The sequence below is a fragment of the Rutidosis leptorrhynchoides genome, chromosome 1 (assembly GCF_046630445.1).
Source record: "Rutidosis leptorrhynchoides isolate AG116_Rl617_1_P2 chromosome 1, CSIRO_AGI_Rlap_v1, whole genome shotgun sequence".
Classification (NCBI taxonomy): Eukaryota; Viridiplantae; Streptophyta; class Magnoliopsida; order Asterales; family Asteraceae; genus Rutidosis; species Rutidosis leptorrhynchoides.
Window position 1 is genome coordinate 169,450,461 of NC_092333.1, and position 22,473 is coordinate 169,472,933.

At 34.2% G+C, this 22,473-nt stretch overlaps 1 long non-coding RNA gene across 1 annotated transcript; it reads right to left on the minus strand.

Moving 5' to 3' along the window:
- Positions 1 to 42: 42 nt before the first annotated feature.
- LOC139866923 (uncharacterized) lies at positions 43 to 14,486 on the minus strand. The gene is made up of 3 exons (XR_011765691.1): positions 14,329 to 14,486; positions 13,846 to 13,902; positions 43 to 301 (listed from the first exon to the last, which is right to left on the minus strand). It is a non-coding gene; the product is annotated as an uncharacterized lncRNA (long non-coding RNA).
- Between the last annotated feature and the right edge of the window lie 7,987 nt (positions 14,487 to 22,473).

Consider the following 22,473-nt stretch of genomic DNA (forward strand, 5'->3'; position numbering starts at 1 on the left):
AAACACAAAAATGTAAAACACTTGCATCAATTGCAACCTGCTTATTTATGTACTTACATACATTATAACTTCTTTACAACCACTTTATAACATTATTGAGTTTTAACAAACCGTAACATAACAGAGGTGGTAATTTTGACCCATTACCACTATTAACCTCAAAAGACACCAAAATAGAGCATGGTTTTTAGGATTACTACCCAACTTAACCAAGCTACTTAAGCGTACGCAATGCCTCCCGGCAAATGCCCTTCAACAAGCTATTATCCAAGCTTACCCTTTCCTTTTCCGATGTTCGAATCTATAAAAGATTAAAACACAAAAATGTAAGCTAACGCATAGTGAGGATAATAAACATATATAAATATACAAAAAATCACACAATTCCTCATATCACCATTAAATCACTAAGGTAACATGTAATTCTAAATAAGCATGTTATCTCATACAAATACACATTCACTATCACCAATTCACTAATATAACATGTAGAAACAAATATAACATGTTACTACAATAAACACACAATTACATTACGGTTATGCCCTACTTAGTTTCACCATAACAAATAACACCATATTGTGATTACGCCCTACTTGGTTTCATCACAATACACAATATCACATCGTAATTACACCTTACTTGGTTTCATCACAATGTATTTGGTTAACCCTACTTGGTTAAACCAAATCACATCACATCTTAAGACTACACTGTTAGGACCCCGAAGTTGTATAGTGTTAATGTGAATTAAGCTTTAAATGAAGGTTCCTTAAAAGAGGGCTATATAAGGAACCTAAGTAGTCCTAATTAGATAGCCATTGTATTGTAACCGAGTTCTAGAAGCTGTGGAATGTAATTTTACCGATTCTCTCTCATACCGAGTCTTCTTCCTATATACCGAATCTCACTATATCTTATCTTTTCTCTCAATCTCAACATGATCTGACATATCATTTGGTATCAGAGCTTCCAGGAAGTGATTCTACATCACTATATCGATCCAGAGATTGTAGATTACAGAATCTGAATACTCTCGGTAAAATGAATCAGATTCGGTATTATCGAATTTGATAATCTGACGTTCAGATTCTTGTGATAAGTTCAACGACGGTGTATTAGGTCTATTAGAAAGAGTTTCGATCATCATTACAGCTTTTTAACTTCAATTATGGAGAATCAAGTTGATTTTTAGAGTTTGTGGCTAAAACTCTCGGTATTGCTTAATTCAAGCTTGATTCTGGTGTTTTGTGAAGATTTAAAGATTCAGTTGTGTTCGTGAGGTGTTAAATCACATTTCTGTCGGTTCAATTTCTTCAATTCTTCAAGTTTTGAAGATTTAATCAACACTCGGTATCGTAACTGTCATACCGAATCTGCTTCATTACTGGAATTTCATCTTAAGTGTTGCAGATTGTGGCATGTTTGTGATTCTATCACATTCGGTTTGATCATACGCAGCTAATTGGTGTGGTTTGAGAAAGGATTCTATTATATTTCTAAGTTTTAGACTTAGACTCGGTATTGTCAACTGCTACAGTTGACATTCGGTATCATTGATATTCTGTTTGTTACTAACTTGTTTTCTTGTGCAGCAAGGTTACCGAATCTAATTCAAGGGAATTGGATTGAGTTTACACATATTATTTTACAGAATTTGACTACCGAGTCAATTACCGAATCAGAATCTCGGTTTCACTTAATTCTTTGGTTTTAAGTGTACTGAAGCTTCAAGTTGTGTGGTTACCGATTCCATACCGAATTTAGGTGTGTTAGTTGTGATTCTTATCAGTTTCTGATACAGAATCTGGTTTACCGAATTGTTACCGAATCTACTACAGTACCGAACCACTTACTGAATATGCTACTGTACAGAATCTTTTACCGAATCTGACATTCTTGTTAGATTTTATACTGAACCCTGATCATAGATTGTGTTTAATACCGAATCTATACCGAATCTACCTCAAATTAAGATGTCTACACAAGATACTCTTATCATTAGATCAGATTCCCGACCTCCAGTGTTGTTTGATAGCAAGTACACTCAGTGGCTTCATCGTATCACTCAGTACATAGACTATAAGGGTAAGAAAGCTAAACATATATGGGCTTCTCTGAGAGATGGTCCAGTTACTGATTTTCATCCGGATACTGGTATGCCAATTCCAGTCTATGAACTTTCTGGTGATAAACGTGAAAGAGCTCAGGGTGACATAGAGGCTAAGAATATTGTCATGCAAGCTATCCCATATGAGCTATTTGAAAATGTTGATAGCAACATTACTGCAAAAGATATATGGGATGAGATCAAACGACAACAAGAAGGTTATGACATGTCAGACGTTACTAAATTGAATAAGGCTCTGGGATTGTATGAAGATTTCAAGCAGGAACCAGAAGAAGTACTCAAGGACACCTACCGTCATTTCAATGGTGTTCTCATTGAGTTGAAAAGGTGTAAGATTGTAAAAGTACATGCTGAAGTCAACATGAAATTCCTCAAAAAGCTCAATGCTGATTGGCTTCCTTATGGAACCATTGTTCGATCTACCAAAGAGATTGACAAGTTGACTATTCATGAGCTTGTTGGAGTTCTTATGCATTACCAACCTGAGGTGTCTAAACTTCAAGAAGGAAGGAAAGAGTCTTCTCCGGGCGATCCCCTTCCCTAATTGCTAAAAAGAAGAGCAAATCTTTTACGACTTCCAAAAGCTTGTCCAAGAAAGTGCTTGTTGAAGAATCAATTGATTCTGAAGAGTTGAATCTTTCTGATGTTGATGATTCACACCTTGAATTAGTCAAGATGGCAGCCATGTTCACAAACGCCTTGAACAAACACAAGTTTAAAGGCAAATCAAGCAATCAACGCAAACACTCATCATCTTCCTCGTACTACAAGAAAGCTGATCAATCCAAACAACAACGTGCTGATAATTCCAAGAAGGAATATTCAATCTGTTTCAATTGTGGCAAAGCTGGTCATTACTCTCGTGAGTGCAAGATGCCTAAGAAGAAGGGCGCAGCTTACTACAAGAAGAAAATGTTGATGGCTAAGATTGTAGAAACTGGGGGAGAGCTGAAACCGGTTGATGATACTTGGTTTAACTGGACTGATGATTCAGACTCAGAGGTGGAACATGCAAATGTTTGCAAGGTGACTAAGCTCATCAAAGCTAAGGAAGCATTGGAGAATTCTGACTCAACATCTGACGATGATGAGGTACAATCAACTGAAATCTCACCTGATTTTATAAAAATGCAAAATGACTTGATGAAGAATTTGGTCTCAATGTCAAAAGAAGTCAAAGGCTCAAAATCTGAAAACAAGGTTTTAAAAGATAAAATCAAACTTTCTGAGACCCAACCATCTTCATCCAAATTACAATCGGAATTGCAAAAGTTGACCGTCTAACTCAGCTCCTCGGAATCTGAGTTGGAAGATCTTAAAAAGACAATTCATCCAATTAAAGTCGAACGAACTGATTATCGTTTAAAATCTGAACGACTTGCAGAAAAAGTTCAATTCTTAGAAAAAGATCTTTCTGATTTAAAAAACCAACATGAACCCACACTTTCAAAGCTAAACAAGAAAATTATTCATTTGGAAAACGCCATAATTGAAAAAGACACTGAAATTTCTTCGTTGTCAAAAGAGTCTGTTCTAATGAAAGCTCAACTTGCTCGATATGAGGTAAAACTCTATCGTACAGAGCAATCTAAAGCTATCATTGATTTAGAACTTTCAAAACAAACAATTTTCATGAACAGACCAAAAATGATTCATGGTGAAAAGTGGGGGTTGGGTTTTGAAGATCCTAAGATCTTAGATGGAGCTTCCAAAAAGATTCCAGGATTATATCATTCTGATTACTTTCAAGCTGGTTTACCATCGCATTTTGTGCATTCTTCTGATACTGATTTTGATGATATTATTGTTAATCGAAAATCTAAAAAATACCATCAAATTAGCTTAATGTATGAGAAAATTAATTCAAAAATGGGTAAATCAAATCCTGATTTCTTGAAGGAACTTGTTGAAACTGAAAAGAATGTACAATGTGCTAATTATGTGCCGACACGTAGATTGGTTTACATTCCTACACTCATGCTAGAGAAATACATTTTAATGCTTGAGAATGGAGTGTTTAACAAACCTAGTTCTAGCATTGTTAACATAGATGAGGTGTTTGATGATTCAACTTTTGATGTGAAACCAGTTCTACCTGCTTTACCTGCATGTTCTGATAATGTTTTCCGTGAAGACCTAGCACATGTACTAACTGTTTTCTTTAAGACATAATCTCTAGGTCAAAATTCTTTAGATGAAAAAGTAGAACCTCATACTGAACCGATCATTGAACCTTTGATAGATTTTGAAAGTCAACTTGATCCTTTGCACGATTATTATTTACATTTACCTGCTGTACGTAATTTGAATCGTATAGTAGCTCAACTAGAAAAGGAGAATATTGACTTGCAAATTAAGTGCCAATCATTAGAACAAATGCTTTCTCTGTGTGATAAATTGCCTTCACTGCCTAAGAAAGAATGTACCTATGCTTTTAAGGAGGGTGAAGTGATAGTTTCTGCTGAAGAATTATGTCTTGAGGTTAAAAACTTAAAACAAAAGATAATTCAACTGAAACAGGCTAACACACTTAAGCAATCGTCTAATGTTGAAACCAATGTGCTTGAATGTATTGGTGGGATTACTAAGAAGGGGAAAGGAACAACAACATCTAAGGATGTAAAACCCATTACTATTCTTAAAAATCCTCTACGTTCTCAATTTGGCAATCGTGGTTCAAAAGTTGTTTTTACAACTCAATTTGTTGTCAAAAAGGTTCATTCTCCCGATGGTTCTGTGTCAACTGAAAAGATTCCTATGATTCCAATGACAAAAACTTCAAAAGTGAGTCTTCTAACGACATCAGTTAAGTCCACACAACACACAATTCCTAAACCTAATTTAAGTGAGTATGATGCAAAAGAACATAAAATCAAATTGAAAATTTTGCAAAATCAATCATCTCATGTGTCAACTGAAAAGTTTGGACGTCTAACTAACAAAGGTGTTTTTCGTGTCACATGTCATAATCCAAACTTGAATTACAAATCTGTATGGTTTCTAAGTCCACGACTAAGAAAGTAGCAACCAAACCAACGCAATCTGCTAGTCGGCCTAGGAAATCATCTCATGTTTTTCAATTTTCATCTGTGAACAAAACATCTACTTGGAATAAGTTGTGTGTTAAGACTTCTGATAACGATGTAAAACTTGATATTGCATATGATGCTTCATGTAATGTGGTTTTAAATGATGCTTTATTGTCTAAACTGCATGATGCTTTACGTGATTATCTTGTCGTTGATCCAAAGTTTATTGTTGGTACTAACCGTAGAGGACCCAAGAAACTTTGGGTACCTAAACTCTAGGAAATTCACATTTACAGGGTTTCGACATCTATGTTTGGTATATCGATTCCGGTTGTTCTCGACACATGACGGGCGATAAATCCTTGCTTGTCAACTTCATTGACAAATTCCTAGGAACGGTTAATTTTTGAAATGATGAGATTGCAGCGATAATGGGTTACGGAGATTTTGTGCAAAATGGCATAACAATCAAACGGGTTTCATATGTTGAAGGTTTGGGGTGCAGTTTATTTAGTGTGAGTCTTCTTAAAGTTCTGTTTGAACGTCGACAATGCTCGGTGCAATCCACCGAAGGAAATGATCTTCTTGCAGCCTCAGAAAGTTTGATCCAAATGACGATCAAGCCATATTTCTCGGTTATTCTTCGAACAAAGTTGCTTATCGGGTTTATCACAAACGGACAAAAACGATTAAAGAGAGCATAAATGTGAAGTTCGATGAATTTTCGGGAATGGCTTTTGAACAACTCAGTTCAAAACCCGATCCTAACCTGGCTACTTCTTCTTCCGCGCAAAACTCAATTTTCTCGAAGAAGGGTGTTCCTACGGTTACATCAGAGAAACTGGATATCTTGTTTGATAGTCTTTATGCTCCTCAATGGATTTCAAATGTTCAAGCTGTACCGATTACACCGTCACAGTCAACTACTGTGGAGACTCAACAAAGTCTTTTTGATGAAGCTACAACACCAACTGATTCACCCGTTTCTTCTTCATCCTCCATACCACCTCCTGTTACTGATAATCTTGAACCAATTCAAGATTCATCAGTTGATACAACTCCAGCTGTTTCTCCAGATACTCTATTGAATCCATTAGATAATGTTACATCAGATCAAGCGGATCAAGGCTCAACGTCAACAACGGTTGATGTTTCAATGGATACCACTGATGTACAACCTCTTCCACACAACCGATGGACTAAAAGTCATCCAATAGATCTTATTATTGGTGATGCATCTGCTCCAGTCTCTACTCGAAGGGCTACTTGGAATATGTGTCTATACACTGCCTTTCTTAGTAAGATTGAACCAACAACGGTTGCTCAAGCTTTACTAGATCCGAACTGGGTGGTTGTAATGCAAGAAGAGATCAATCAATTTGAACGGTTGAAAGTATGGCGATTGGTTCCAAGACCAACGGGTCAACGACCAATAGGGGTTAAGTGGATTTTTAAGAACAATTCTGATGGAATTGTGATTCAGAATAAGGCACGTCTTGTGGCCAAGGGATATCGACAACAAAAGGGTATTGATTATGACGAAACGTTTGCTCCGGTTGCTAGGATTGAGGCTATTCATCTTTTCCTTGCATTTGCTTCTCATATGAAGTTCACGGTGTTTCAAATGGATGTCAAAACTGCTTTTCTGAATGGTCATCTTCAAAAGGAAGTCTATGTCGATCAACCAGAAGGCTTTGTCGATCCCATTCATCCAAATCACGTATACTACTTGGAGAAAGCTTTGTATGGTCTGAAGCAAGCACCACGTGCATGGTACGAGACCTTAACAAAGTATTTGCTGGACAATGGCTTTTCTCGTGGAACGATTGATACAACACTATTCATCCGTAAAAACCACGGTCACATTCTCTTGGTTCAAATTTACGTTGATGACATTATTTTTGGTTCCACGTCCCCGACCTTATGCAAAGAATTTGGTGACCTTATGGCTAACAAATTCGAAATGAGCATGCTTGACCAGTTAAATTTCTTTTTGGGGTTACAAGTAAAACAATTACCAAACGGGATTTTTCTCAGTCAAACAAAGTATATCAATGATATGCTAAAACGTTTTAAAATGACTGCTTTAAAACCAATGACAACCCCAATGAGGACTTTACTGGATGCTGATACTAATGGGGAACCCTTTGATATTACGCTTTATCGAAGCATGGTTGGTTCTTTAATGTATCCGACTGCAAGTCGACCCGACATTACACTTGCTGTAACTGTCTGTGCCCGCTTTCAGTCAAACCCTAAGAAATCTCATTCCAAAGCGGTTGTTAGGATTTTTCAGTACCTTAAAGGTACACCTAACCTTGGGATCTGGTATCCTCATGGATCCGATTTCAATCTCACTGCTTACACTGATGCGGATCATGGCGGTTGCCATGTTGATAGAAAAAGCACATCTGGATCAAATCAGATGTTGGGGAATAGGCTAGTTGGTTGGTCATCCAAAAAGCAGAACTATGTGCCTTTATCAACAGATGAGTCTGAGTACATTGCTGCAGCTCATTGTTGTTCACAAGTTTTGTGGATGCAAATTCAACTTTCAGACTATGGCTTTAAGTTTTCTAAGACCCCGATTTACTATGATTCACAAAGTGCTATTGCAATTACAAGCAATCCGGTCCAGCATTCTAAGACTAAACACATAGATATTCGCTATCATTTCATTAAGGACCATGTAGAGAAAGGGGATGTAGAGTTATACTTTGTGCCTACCAAAGTGCAATTAGCTGACATGTTCACTAAGCCTTTAGATGAACTTAGGCTAAATTTCTTGATCAAAGAGATTGGCATGGTAGAGTATAGTGCTTGATATTCCTTAGATCTGTTGGAACTTATTCTTGGGATCTTGTGTTTAGGGGGAGTAGATACTTTCTAGGGGGAGCAACTACTTTCATATGCTTTGGATATCATCTTTTAAGGGGGAGCCTTTAGATTTATGTTAACTTCCTGGCAATGGTTACGTAAGGGGGAGGTAACTCATTGATATCATATTTCAAGGGGGAGTTAATTCATTTTCTTGAGAATTTTATCAAAATGCTGATTTACATTCTTGTATATCAAATTTTGAGGGGGAGAAAAAGGGAGAAAATGCGAAAATTACTAAAAAATATTGTTTTTCAAAAGTGAATTCATAAATTCTTTGTTTTATATCTGAAATAATTCACTAAGGCTTGTATACATCTCAGTATGCAACCCGTTTTAACAATTGGTATCACTGAAGATTTGTACTTTGTTCACAAATTCAAAGTTCTTTTAAGTACAAATCTTATTTTGAAAAATTCATAAAAATTGGAAAAGATAAAATCCAAAAATATTTGATTTTTACTGAATAAATGCTATTTTAAGCATTATACCGAATCTGACATCCAACAGTACAGATTCGGTAAGTTCAAAGTTTTCAAAACAAAAAATTGTCTCAGAATTGTTTACCATGAAAAGATTGAAATGAATTTTAATAGGAAAAATCAATTTGTCAAGATTTTGAAGTTAAATTGATAAAGTTTTGAAAAGTGGACTGTATTTGGTAAAATAGGCCTATTCGGTAAAAGCCCATTCGGTATTTTATCTTCGGTATCTATAAAAGGAGGGTCAAAGTCAAACTAACTCTCTTACTGTGCTTAATTACCTACCGAGTCTAATTGAACATACCGAATCTGCCTAATCTACCGAATCCGTTCTTCTGTTTCTTCAAATCTTTGGTATAATTTCATTTTAATCATTGCTTTAGATACATACGTATTCTACTAATCTTTGATTAAACTCAATTGATTTGGTTAATTAACATGAATTCTTGTCTACACTGAGTTATATTAATTGATCTATCATTTGACCAAGTTTGATTACATGTTTAATTGATTGTTTGATGGATTCTGTATCTACCGAATATGTTCTATCTACAGTACCGAGTCTGTTTATACGATTAACATGTTGATCTGCTTCTAATTGAGTGGTTAATTGATTATGGTTGTGATTTTACATGATAGAATATGCATGTTTGAGTGACTTTATGTTAATTTTGGAGATACCGAATCTGTTCTTCTCTTGATACCGAGTCTGACTTTTGGTACCTTGAAACTTTCTGATTTTTATCTTCAAACACTTAACATGTTTATTTTATATCTTTCTGATCTGAAAACTCAAGCTTATTTGGTTACAGAATCTCAAGTTTTCATGACTACCGAATCTGCTTGAATTGTGTTTAAAAATTGACTAAGTGTTGTTCTGATTCTTTGAGTTATATAATTGACTTTGCATGATGAATTTGTATTGTGATGAATATCATATGAATGTCATGATTGTCAATTACTTGTTCATATTTGAGAATAAAGGATTTTTTATATCTTTGAAAAACTATAAAAATCATAAAATATAAAAGATAAAACATATATAAAGGTTTTCAAAGGAAAATAAGAATAGAGATATATGCTTTATGTTAAATATCTTGTGGTCTTCTATTTCTTATTTATACAGCTAAATGACGAACAATCACTTCATCAACTCTGAAACCAACATTCCCTGCAACTACTGGACTGCAATTCTAGAGAGGCACACTCTGTAGCCTGCTCTAAACTCTACAGTCAGTGTACCTGTAACAGATCTGGAGCTACTTAACAGAACAATTAGGTTTGTGGAAGCTACACAACCTACTGCTGAAAATCCAGAGGGAACACAAGCTCGTTTTGAATTTCAACTGAGAGGAGTTCAAGGGAGGAGGAGTATCACTAAGGCTGATTTCAGGAGGATATTTAGACTTCCTGTTGTGCAGAATGCTCCTGCTTTTCCTGCTACTCAACAGATGATGTTATCTGTCTTTGATCTTGGTTATGTTAGAGCCCGCAATGTTCCTCCGGCTAAGTTTTAGAAGAAATATCTGCACTCAAGGTGGTATGTGATCTTCTCAATCATCAACAGATGCTTGCTGATGACAAGGAGTAGATCCGACATCCTGACTGTGCCAATGCTGAAGTTGTTCTACTCTTTCATAAGAGTAGAAGCTCCTGACTATGCAGAACTAATATAGGACTTGGTTCAAGCTCAAGTTGATAAGCCAAGGGGTTCATACATCCCTTGCGAAAGGTTTTTCTGTATCTTTATCCATGATGCTATAAATGCTTGCAGAAATGCAAATATATTTGTACCAGGTACACATGGATTACAAATGAAACGATTTGGGGAGCTGAAGATGAATACCCCGATGGTATCTGATAATCAATTCACTGCGCTGATTCCAAATTGGCTAGTGAGGCTAGCTGAACCCCAAGACGTTCGTATGCGTTCTTATTTTGAGGTTGTAGGAATACCTCTTCTGAACCCGGTACAACAAGAACAAGTTGAACCCGGGGTTCCAGCCCCAGAGGTTGTAGAGGAACCTGTAGTTCAACAACCCGGGCCAGCTAATCCTCCACTTAGGGTGAACCTTAAACGATCTAGGGCAGCACACCAAGCTCAACCCGTGAGGATCAGGGAACCTAGTCCAACTAGGATTGCACCAACCCTTTCCACAACATCCGAAGTGAGCAGTGACACCGACACTTCAGCAACAGCATCTGAATCGTCTCCCAAACATTCTCCTAAGAGAACTCGATATATCCCTGATGAGATGATTCAGACTCCGCCAACCCAACGAGTAACTAGATCTAGGACTTCGACACCTATCGTCCGCCAAACAGTTACTACAACTGTTGGTGATACGGACCAAGACCTAGAAAAAATTAGGTCACCCTCACCCATCTCCGTATCACATCCAATAATAACAGTAAGCCCTACGCTAAATGAAACGCAAGTTTCGGTAGGCAAGAGATCTAAACGCACGGATGGTAAAAAGGCCACTAAGCCCATCCAATCTAAACAGGACTTAATAATAAATCCTACAAAGCAAGGTGCTTCGGCATCTAAGGAAGTAAAGTCTTCCTCTGCAGTAAAGTCTGCGTTGACTCAATCTATTGAGGAAACTCAATCATTGAAGTCCAGAAAGGCCGAAGGGGAGCCGAAAAATCTTGAAAAGGCACCCTGCTTATCGGCTGGAAATCCTCCTGTGCCTCAACGTACAACAGGGTCTCGAGGTCCGGCTTATCTTGATGAGGGAGATCTGCCGCGTCCCATGGAAACGAGTTAACATGACAATCCTTCGGGATATTTATCAGACTTCCAGCAGACTGATCCCTTGGTTCATGAAAGTGATCCATTGGATCAAACCACTTCTCTTCCGGATTCTGAATCTCAGGGTCTGGAGGAAAAGTCTTTAACTGAAAGAGATTTGCCACCTCATGGTATATCAATGATTTCAGGAGTCGGAGATAGCAATATCTCTGCGAGAGCTAAACCGACGGGTAGTTCTGCTACTCTGTCAGAGTCCCATGAGACTAAAGTCATGGAGGCGGATGCTTCGAAAGAAACTTCGCCGGTGACAACTCCGGTTGTTACCCAACCTCCATCAGAAGGGGATATCACGAATCTGACTAGTAGTATGTACATCCCTACATATAAGAATAATACCGCACAATCATCCTTACCTGCCCTCACGGCAACTCAAACACTTCCATGGACATCGCCTTCAACCGATGCTGCTGATGCTGCTTTTGTTCATGGTTACACCGTTGTTTCACCAACTGGGTCACCTTTTCGGATTTCAAATAGATATGGATTACAGTATCTCTCTGACAATGAGGTGGAGGAGCTCTATCTTGCTGAGTTGGCTAAACGGACTGATCTTGATGAAGTTCATGAGACTATGATGATTTATCTAGAACAAGCAAGGATAGTGTATCCTTTCTCTTCATGCAAGTCACCTGGACCAATTCACATGCCTGATCATGATGATTTCGATCCCGACAATCTTCATGAGGGGGAGAATAGACAAAGTGGTCATCGGTCCAGTGGTTATGAAGCTGGTACATCTAGTCAACAGAAGGATAAAGATGTTTTTGATCTATTTGATTCCGGTAGTGATGAAATTGAGGAAATCCAGTGTGAAAGTTTTCTAGATGAATCAGAAAGTCAGAGAGAGGGTGACTCAGGGATGTTAATGATTATGGATACAACTGATCAATCAGAGAATAAGTCATCTCAAGAGAACAATCAAAACTTTGACAACATTGAAGATATTTTGAAGGGGTCATCGAGTATCGCCAATGAATTCAATGATCATAAATTTGTTAACTTGACATCTCCATCTGATGAATTTGGAATACACTTCGAAAAGGAGATTTTCTCTAATGGCAAAGAAGATACTACGACTCCTCCTGATTTGAATGTTCCATTTCAAACTGCAGAGATTGTTCTTGAGCGTGATGCTGATTACCAACTAAGTGAGGATGAAGAGAAAAAGATTCTTCGTTCACCATTCATTGAACAACAGGCGTATAGAATCTATGGTGATTCTGATCTTGTCCTTTCTGCATCAATGAGTGTTCTGGGTGCATGGAAATATCATAAGAAGCCAGAATATCTCAAAGCTTATCTGAGTGTTCGCAATAAATTCAAATTGAAGAATGAAGAGAAACTTCAAATTCAGCGGAATTCAGAGATCAAAAGTATAAATAAGATTTTGAGGATTAATAAGGATGAAGTGAAGATGCTAGTGTTTCAAGTTACAAGAATGGATGATGAGGATTATTAGTTTTCAGAAGCGGATTTTGATAAACTGAAGATGGACGACATTATTTTCATTTACAATTATTTGATTAACTTGAATGAATCTGCAACAACTTATCATGCTACTGCAATGAAGGCAGTCTACAGGTTTATTCTTGATTCGATGAGATGGATGCTGTTCATGATTTTCAAATGGGATTGGAATCTGGACACAAAAAGCTCAGAATCAAACCGCCAAATCAAGTGATTGAAGAGCTAAGATACATGTCCTTACTTGAAGTGAGCGACTGTCCATATGGGTTTGTATTTGTCAATTCTCACTATACAAAGATCTTCATCAGAGTCTCAGATTTTAGAAGATACTCAGACGGAATGTTGATGTATGCTTTCAAATACATGAGATGGAGACTGATCAATAACTGCTATTCAACTGAAGATAATGAGATTGTCAAGTACATTCTCACAAGATTGAAAAGTCGTCTCAAAACAAGAGTGAATATACGAAGATATGAGAATCTCAAGGGATTCAAATCTAAAGTTCACTTCAGAGGGACAAAGTTCCTTTAGATGTTTTCGATAGGATTATATTGTAAAGTTCACATTTAATACTAAGGGGGAGATTGTTAGGACCCCGAAGTTGTATAGTGTTAATGTGAATTAAGCTTTAAATGAAGGTTCCTTAGAAGAGGGCTATATAAGGAACCTAAGTAGTCCTAATTAGATAGCCATTGTATTGTAACCGAGTTCTAGAAATTGTGGAATGTAATTTTACCGATTCTCTCTCATACCGAGTCTTCTTCCTATATACCGAATCTCACTCTATCTTATCTTTTCTCTCAATCTCAACATGATCTGACCTATCATACACCCTACTTGGCTTCGTCCTAAGACCATATGACTAACTATAAATAGTTAAGTCATAAATCACTAAATGACCAACCCTACTTGGTTAGTCAAACATTAAGTGAACTAACTTAAATTAGCTAGTCACTTCACCACTTGGATAAACCTACTTGTTTACCCATTAATACACACGTATACACAATTATGCACACATACATATATTTATTAACTCACCTTGATGAATTTTTAGCAGGTAAATCCTTCAGTCCACAAGTAGTTGATGCAAGTCACCTATTACATCAGACAACACAAACTATATATCACAATTTAAATTACACATACACAAGACATTATCACAAGTGCAACTTAACCCAATTGTACTTGACTACTATTGACCAACACAATTCAATACATACTTATGTACAAAATCAAACCCTAGTTTGACCAACTCAAGTCAGTACCCAAAACTGATTTATCTCAACTCTTTAAACGCATGGTCAATAGTAACACAATTACAAGCAAACAGGAATTACCAATTGCTTACCCTCAAGTCAACAAATCAACACCCAACCCAAAACCCACATTCAAGTGTTACACAACCATTTACTAGACTCAATAAACCCAAAACCTTATGGTATAAGGGTTTATCACCTTTAACACCTCAAACCCTAACACCAATTCAAAGATTAAACATAAATTTCGAATTCTAGGGTTTACCTTAAGTAGCAATTGAAGTCTAGTAGCTAGAGCAACAAAGAACAAGCTCTAATTTGGGTTGAAATTGCCTCCTTTCTCACCAATTCCAGGTTTCTTCTTCACTAGGGTTTCATACACAATTTAGAAACAAGTCTGGAAGTTTGAAGATGTAAGAATGAGGTTTCCAGACTCATCTCCTGCTCTTATCACGTTTTTCTTTTTATTTTTTATTTTTATTTACACAAACAGTCCCTCGATTTGAAACTTGTCCAAAACAGCCCAAAATATTTAATAAAAAGAATGGATGTTACATTTTGATCTTGAAATTAGTTGAAGCCTAGCTATGATTTTAGGTTAAATTTGTTTTACTTAATTTTATGTACGAGTGTACTTCATGTTTTTTGTATTTTGTTTATTATTTTCTCAATTCGGTCTACTAGCATGTAACTATATGAGAAGGAACTAATTTGGGTTTTAAGATTCGGATTCGGGTTTACTACAATCACCGTGAGCATTATACTTAGCACTCCACATTTAGATCTACGGCGATAGCTCCGGCAATTACAGAGGAGAAAGATGAAGATTATCTTTATTTCTTGCTTCACCATTAACCTGCAAAAGTTTTTTAAATAATTGTATGCAATAAATAAATAATAAATATTATGGTGTAGTAATAATTAAATTAGATTATGGGCTTTTTTGTTTTATTTATTTTAGCATATTGATGCTTTCTACTGAATTGTGTTTGTTAATACGAAAAATAAATTTGTGGTTAGATTGTGGTCGCATAAACAGGTGTACTTTTCATCACATGAATGTTATTCTTTGTAATTGTTATTGTTATTGTTATTATCATCTATTGAGTGTTCTCTATCTTGATTTTTCCCCTTGAATGTTTATTGAACATGTGTTTCATCATTCTATTGAAATTATATGTATCATACACATTCTATTATTATAATAATAAAAATATACTAATTGTCATGAGATGTCACTGTCAACGAGGGTATTTCAGTATTTTTGCACATTTTGTATTTTTTAGTTGCTAATATCATTCTTTACCACACTTAAAATCTGAACTAGAGCCATTATGTACAAGCCCAACATCAAATTGATGGGCTGGATTTCTCAAATCCTTAAATCTTGATGGCCCACCAAGCACTTTAGGAGTTTAGGCTCATCAGTAGCATTCGCAACCTTTGTCCCATCTCCGGTCTATCAGTAAGCTTAACATGAGTCACCTAACTTTTTAATTCAATATATACTACTTCACCCAAGTTCAGATATTTAAGTACTATTACAGAGAATATATTATAGATTCTTTTTTATACGGTATATATATATATATATATATATATATATATATATATATATATATATATATATATATATATATATATATATATATATATATATATATATATATATATATATATATAGGGGCAGGATCAATGGGGAAGTAATCAATCGGGGGGAAGCAAAAAAAAAAAAATTTCATTTTTTGAAAAAAACTTTGTTCACGAACATTATAGATTGGATGAAAATAAGAACATTTGGAAAAGACATTTCGTGATGAATGTTATTATTTTGGCGGGAAAACGATCGACAAAAATAACATTCAAGATAATATTGTTCGTGAAGAATGTTAACGTTTTTTTTCTTCATGTTTTGTGAAGTAAAATTTAGCCCGATTTAGAGTTTAGGGTTTAGGGTTTAGGGTTTGGTGTTTTGGGTTTATTCCATAAACCCAAAACACCAAACCCTAAACCCTAAACTCTAAACTGTTCGTGTTAAAAACTCAATCTAAATCCTAAATCTAAACCCTAAATCTAAACCCTAAACCCTAAATTTTTAAACCCTAATATCTAAACCCTATAAACCCTAATATCTAAACCCTAATGTCTAAAACCTCAACATACGCTCGAAAAACACGATAATTGTTATATATTACTTCTTCGAGCGTTTTTCCGCCAAAATAATAACATTCATCACGAATTGTCTTTTCTAAATGTTCTTATTTTCATCCAATCTATAATGTTCGTGAACAAAGTTTTTTCAAAAAACGAAAAAAAAAAATTTGCTTCCCCCCGCTTCCCCCCGATTGGTTACTTCCCTCTTGATCCTACCACTATATATATATATATATATATATATATATATATATATATATATATATATATATATATATATATATATATATATATATATATATATATTAGATTTAAGAGCCCATGCGTTTCACGACAAATTAAAAAATAGTATTTGAATGCGTTACTATTAGCATAAATTACATGTATTACACAATGACAATGACAAAAGCCAGCTCTAATGAAATTGCAGTGTTCTAATCAAGTCATTATATTTTCTAAACTATTTTGTGACAACGTACAACATAATTAAAACAAAAATTGTAAAGTAAATAGGTGAGATGTTTCTATATACAGTTAAACTTATAATTTAGCTATTAAATGAACAAAGAAATTGATACCGATCAAAGTGTCTAAATTGGTCAAAGTGTCTAAATGATCATAGAAACTGATATAAGTCATTTGGCAACAACATGTTTAACTTTGACAAGAAAATTTAGAACGGGTTAAAGTGTGTAAATGGTGAACCACATCACTTTAGTATAAAAAAATTTCTAACTGTTATTATGTATAAGAATATAAGTGTAAGTTAAGTTTCATTGACTAATAAAACTTTATCAACAATATAGCCTAGTCATACCATTTGTGCGTCATGAGAGTTGGCTATTACATGTTGATGCATACATACTTATAACATCATACCCTATGTTTACATCTGGTAATACATGTTGATGCATGCATGCATACTTATGTACGATTGGTACATTTGATAAGAAATTGGTTTAAACCATTGCTTTACATTGACTAATATCTATTAATAATATCATACTCTCGACTACCAAAGTCAATACCTTGATTATACCTTGATTAGAGTTAAGAATATGAATATGAATCAGATGTGCGATAGAACAAAGGATAAATTTGAATAGTTTGTATAAAATACCCAATTTAAGGAAAGTGTGACTTCACCATTGTAAGAAGTCTGTGACAATGATAAAAAGTTATTTTTTTCGTGCTATGGCGATTCAGCATACCTGTATAAAGTGAACATGAGGTTAAGTAGTCAATTATTGTGCATATCAAACACTGTATTCATAATAATTGGTGTATAGTGTATGTCAATCAATGTTTATACAGTTAAAGATTGAATGGTTTTAAGTATAAATTGAATTTATACCAACATGCTACTATGATACTATAGGTGGTGCAAGACTTTTTTGTACATAACATTTTTTATGAGCCCGTGTCTTGCACGAGTGATAAAATTATGCGTGCAAAATTAATTGATTTTATCAGACAATTACTGTTATGAGGTATAGATAGAGTAGTCTCAATATAATGTGATATGATTACAAATATGTATATCTAACTGTCATAAGCTGACGTCATTTACATATAAATGATAACATTAGAGAACCACATATTGGGAAGAAGTGTTTACGGTCAATTTCATTTCATTCAATTCAAAATATAATATGAACAAATTTAAACTAAAACACATAACATCATAGCAACAAAAGATTCATCTTTTTAAAGAAATTTATAGATGCATAACATTTTATTGGTTGTCTTCTCCCAAAGAAGTTGGTCTCACACACTGTCTTAAACACAATATTTAACTTTTTAAATGTATTCTTGAATCCCAATAATATTTTCACTGAAGTACTGATTCAATTCCTCCTCGGTAATAGCAGGGTCAAGGTTGTCAACATAGACCTGCATAAAACAATAACGCAAATAAAAAACACGATGGTTACAAAGCGAGAACTCAAAAGGCATGTCCAAACACTCACTGTGATGAAATTAAAAAAGACATACAATTCTTTTATGATGAATCGGTGCTTCTAACCTATAAGTATATATAGGTTAGAAGGTTCAACTAAGATACACAGATTATATTTATTTGCAAAATGTGTAAATGACCAAACCTGATAGGTTAAAAAAACCCTTAGTAACCACAAATCGATGCCCAAAGCTGCTAACTAAAGTAAAGTCAAGTTAGTTCACTTGTAAAGAAGTATCTAAAGTTGGAGTCCCTTCTACAACTTTGGATGTATTGGTACCACTGGATTTGTCTTTGTTGTCATTTCCTTATAACCCTAAAAACATTATAACATGGAAATGGTAAAACGCATACTTATACCCAGAAGTATAAGAATTGAGGTTTTACCAAAGATATGAGGTGCTCGCACAATTTATTATGTAAGAAACCGTTGTAAAAAAACACCTACCCAAAGAAACATTATATCAAAAAGGACTGATATATATGAATGCAATCAACAATCTATAGGGGAAGAAATTGTAGCGACCCGACAAAATCGTCATTGACGGCGCCGTTAACTTAGGTCCCGTTACGTGGTCATAGTCCCTATATGAGACGCGTTTGACCAAAATTATGTCGCATTCATTTGACACGTACAAGACTTACAAAGTTTAGTTTACCCAACGGTTCGATAACAAGTTTAAGTTTACAAAAGTTATAAAGTATAAATGAAATAACTTGCGACACAATTAGTTTAAAATCACAGTTGCTATAAATAGCGTAAATATGTATGTAAACATTTGTTTGAATCCAAAGGTGCTATCACTAGCATATGCATGTATGCTTGACTTCAAGCAAGTAATCAAAGTGTATGCATGTATGCTTGATCCCAAGCAAGTATGAGTGTACGCGAAAGCATGTATCAAATAGCCAATCATGAACGTGAGAAACATATAGAAAACTGTCAACGGAAAACGTTGGTGAAATCATAGGTGTATTTGTAAACGTTGTTTTTGAACCACAAGATTTTGTATAGTTGATTATCCAAATCGTTTGCATTCCAAAAGTTATTGTTTGTATCGCGAGCACCCAATTATCAAGACTTAACTGTATACGAACCCCATTGAATTAGTGTTAGAACCGACACTACACCCGAAAATATATTTCATCCGCTAACGGTAGCGAACCGTCCGAATGAGGGCTCGTCAAGCCCATGTGATCACATAACATAAGTTCACGTTTACACCCTGCAAGTGTAACTAATGATAATTGAATTGAGGCTTTTTGTTCTAACTCGCACGTGGAATGTTTGTTTTCATACTTGTGTTCAAAGCATAAAAGTATGTAGTATAAACTGTATATGTTTCTCATCCCATGATTTAAAAGTATAAAAGTTGTTAAAAAGATGGGACTATGATCTCACCTCGAGTGCACGATTATAATGAAAGGACCCTCCTAATCCATCTGGACGAATACATTACATTTGGTTACATCGCGAGGTACTTGACCTCTATATGATACATTTTACAAACATTGCATTCGTTTTTAAAAGATAAACTTTCAATACATCGAAAGTTGACGGCATGCATACCATTTCATAATATATCCAACTATAATCGACTTAATAATAATCTTGATGAACTCGATGACTCGAATGCAACGTCTTTTGAAATATGTCATGAATGACTCCAAGTAATATCTCTAATATGAGCAAATGCACAGCGGAAGATTTCTTTCATACCTGAGAATAAACATGCTTTCAAGTGTTAACCAAAAGGTTGGTGAGTTCATTAGTTTATCATAAACATTCATTTCCATCATTTTAATAGACCACAAGATTTTCATTTCTCATAAATATACGCCCCATGCATAGAGACAAAAATTATTCATATGGATTGAACACCTGGTAACCGACATTAACAAGATGCATATAAGAATATCCCCTATCATTCCGGGAAATCCTTCGGACATGATAAAACAACATCGAAGTACTAAAGCATCCGCAACCATGGATGGGGTTTGTTAGGCCCAATAGATCTATCTTTAGGATTCGCGTCAATTAGTAGATCGGTTTACTAATTCTTAGGTTACCAAGCAAAAGGGGCATATTCGGCTTCGATCATTCACCCATATAATGTAGTTTCAATTACTTGTGTCTATTTCGTAAAACATTTATAAAAATTGCGCATGTATTCTCAGCCCAAAAATATAAAGGGTAAAAAGGCAAATGAAACTCACCATACTGTATTTTGTAGTAAAAATACATATGACATCATTTAACAAGTGTAGGGTTGACCTCGGATTCACGAACCTATATCATTTGTATATATTAACACACATAATTGTAATCGAATAAATTTATATATATATATATATATATATATATATATATATATATATATATATATATATATATATATATATATATATATATATAATTTATTAGTTATATCATTTTCATATTAATAACCTATATGTTTCATATATTCATTTTATATATTTAAAATAAATAAATATGTAAATTTTGTCATGTTATATGTATTAAATATATATATATATATATATATATATATATATATATATATATATATATATATATATATATATATATATATATATATATATATATATATATTGTTTGTTTGTTAAAATTATAATAATACTAAAATAATATTAATAATGATAAAAATAATAATAATGATAATAGGGTTATTGATGATACTTTTAATATAAATGATTAAATGATAACTTTAATAAAAGTGATACTTTTTAATAAGAATGTTAATTTTAATAATAATGAATACTAATAGTAAAAAAAAAATTATGATTTTACTAATAATAATAATGATACTAATATTTATATTAATAACTATAATGATAATAATACTACTAATATTTGTAACGACCCTGGTTTTTCAATCTTTTATTAATAATTATTATTATTAATACTTGTGATTTAATAAATGTATTTATATACATTTACTTGTTATCATATTTAAATTTTCATGGCCCGACTAGTCTTTGTGACACGCGTACTTTTCAGGAATAATATTTTTGAATATTATTTACATTCCTGATTAATTAATATTAGTCATTTTTAATTAACTAAGGTTAGTGGTTAATTACTTGGGCTTTATGTATTTAATTGCATCCTTACTTGGACTTGGGCCTTTAATTAATAGATTTGGACTTGTAAGCCCACCCTACACCTTTAATAGACTAGTGAGCCCATGTTATATGCTAGTATTTATTAAGGTTAAGTACTTGATTTATTAAGCTAATTAGGAGATAAATTACTTAAGCATGCAAGACCATACTCCCATGCATTTAACCTTACTACCCCATTTTACCTCTCACCTCATTCCCACATTAGAAAGTTGCTTGTTGACTCCCCATTTCTATCCCCAAAACCGTCGGCTTCTACACACAATGGGGAGAGTTTTATTTTTCAATTTTTGATACATAAACTCTTGTATTTCATTTCTATTTCACACACTTACAAACACCACTTCAATTTTCTCTCTTATTCTCTCTAAGACTTAGTAAGTAACAAAAAAATTCATCTTCTTTTCTCCTCTTAAAAACTGTAACCCATATACTCATCATCATCATTCTTACTTGTTAAATTACTTGTTGTTGTTTGTTGGTTATTATTCAAGATCAAACACCCTAGTTTGCATCTTCATGGATCTTGGTTACTTCTTTTGTTAATGAAGAACCAAGAACAAGAACTCAAACTTGTTAATTTGTAGTTCTACATTTAAGTGTTTTCAAGACTAAAAGTTCATAAGTTTTATAATCTCCTTTGTTTTCATGTTTGTAGACTTAAAACCTAAGATTCAAACTTTGATTTGAATCTTCCTAAGTATGACACAAACATGACATAACACTTGTAGATCTAGTTTATTTCTTCATGTTACTTACTTTAAATTCATGATTGTTAATTATGGTCAAGTATTACTAGTTAAAACTTGATCTCATACTTCTTGAAACCAAAGTTAACTTTGTAAGTTCAAGAACATGGAAGTTTAACTTTCTAGTCACAACTTCATATACTTGTGTTGGATTTAACTTAAGAACTTTAGATCTAGACTTTTGGGTCTAGGATCTTCAAGATCTAACTAAGAACTATGTTCTACAACCTAAGATCATGTTTGCTTAAGTTTAATTTCAAGTTGTAGCTTAATATTACTTGTATAACTCTTGTATGTGTTGGATCTAAGATTTGGATGTAACTTTGGTTCATCAAACTTCATACAACTCTTAAGTGAGTTGTTCTACATATCTTAGACTTACACTAGTGTCATGATAGTCAAA